Source organism: Tupaia chinensis, unplaced genomic scaffold (assembly GCF_000334495.1).
Source record: "Tupaia chinensis unplaced genomic scaffold, TupChi_1.0 Scaffold000403_1, whole genome shotgun sequence".
NCBI lineage: Eukaryota > Metazoa > Chordata > Mammalia > Scandentia > Tupaiidae > Tupaia > Tupaia belangeri.
Genome location: NW_006159905.1, coordinates 1,014,488 through 1,016,237, shown reverse-complemented (window position 1 = coordinate 1,016,237; position 1,750 = coordinate 1,014,488). Strand labels below are relative to the sequence as shown.

At 40.5% G+C, this 1,750-nt stretch overlaps 1 pseudogene; it reads left to right on the top strand.

The window, feature by feature from the left end:
- The window catches only part of LOC102493835 (60S acidic ribosomal protein P0-like), a 4,880-nt pseudogene that overhangs the window by 2,192 nt on the left and 938 nt on the right, over positions 1–1,750 (top strand).

Sequence of the window (1,750 nt, the reverse complement as noted above, 5' to 3'; positions counted from 1 at the left end):
GCTCCTGCTGCTGCCGCGGCCACAGAGAAGGTTGAAGCCAAGGAAGAGTCAGAGGAGTCAGACGAGGATATGGGATTTGGTCTCTTTGACTATCACCAAAAACCAACTCAGCCAGCTTTATTTGTGAAACAAGGAAATAAAGGCTTACTTCTCTTAAAAGTCAAAAACAAAAGTGAATTTTTGCTCTAATCTGCTGCCAGAACTATAGATGTATTTTCAGAGATTTTGGACTTAAAAAATAAAAACAAACCATAGCAATCATTTGGAGGCCATTCGCCATCCTTTCTTGTCTCTTTGGAGTGTTCCCTACTGGAAAAAAATTGGACAGAACAAAGAAGCAAGCTTATACAACTTTGGCTGGCATGTCGTCTTCACGAAGAAAAATCTGTTGTTGGTTACTGTTGACGGAGCCTTGAGCCATCTAGGACTTTATATCTAGAACTTTTTTTTTTGGAGAGATTTTCACTGTAGGGCGCGTGCGCTCGCCAGACAGACAGAGAGAGACATAGAGACAGAAAGCGAGAAATCACCCCCCAGGGGGGATGGTCACGCCGCAATCCCTTCTCCATTCTCCTCTCTGGATCTTGGGCACGCACGCACACGCGCCCGGCGTGAGTTTTAAGCCACCGGGTCCGGGACGTGAACCGCAGTCGACTACGTGGGAGTCCAGCGACACAGCCATTACGCTAACTGCTGGTTCCCTAGAACGTTATTTTTTAAGGTGCAAGTTAGCTTAAAAGCAGGGCCATAAAATATTGGATTTGAAGTTTGATATTGTACTGTGCAGTGGGAGAAACAAATGACATCGCTGTCCCCAGTGATAACATCTCTATTGTTAACAGCCTGAGGAAGTAGTTGATAAACTTCATAAAAAAAAAAAAAAAAAAAAAACGCCAATTCATGATTCTGGGAATAAACTTAAATAATATGAAGTTGTACTTGAGTAGCTGGTTTCCTTTCTTACACAGGGAGTTGTAATATTTTCATTTAATATTAGCCTCATTTAGGTATACAAGAATCAAAACCAAGAGACATTTTGGCTTTGTAAAGCAATATGTAAAAACAGTATGTTTTTACATACTGGTTTTGTTAGATCTACTTGTTTTCATCAGCAAAGTATTTAAATGCTAACTCCTTTTCCAGATAAACAATTTCTAAGTCAAGTCCAGGTCCTTTTAGCTATGTTGGATATATGTCATTCTTGTTTCCTGATGTCTGCCTTCATGTACATCAAGATACTGGCTGTTAGGACCAGCAGTTGGCGTAATGGCTATGTCACTGAACTCCCATGTAGCCGACTGTGGTTCAAGTCCCAGACCTGGTGGCTTAAACTCAAGCTGGGCAGTTGTGCATGCATACCCAAGGTCCCAAGAGGAGAATGGAGGAGAAGGGATTACGGTGTGACCATCCCGTGATTTCTCGCTTTCTGTCTCTATGTCTCTCTCTGTCTGTCTGGCAAGCACACGCGCCCTATAGCGAAAACCTCTCCAAAAAAAAAAAAAAGATACTGACTCTCTTTCCATATTTTAAATGTTGATGTTATATACTACATATTTTATTAGCTGTTAAATATAAGGTAGTATGCACTTAGGAAATAAAGTTTTGGGGTTTCTTTTTAAAGAATTATTTTATTTAACTTTATGTATTTATTTATTTATTATTTTTTTTTTTGGAGAGGATTTTTTGCTATAGGGTGCGTGCAGTCGCCAGACAGACAGAGAGGGACAGAGAGACAGAAAGGGGGAAAACA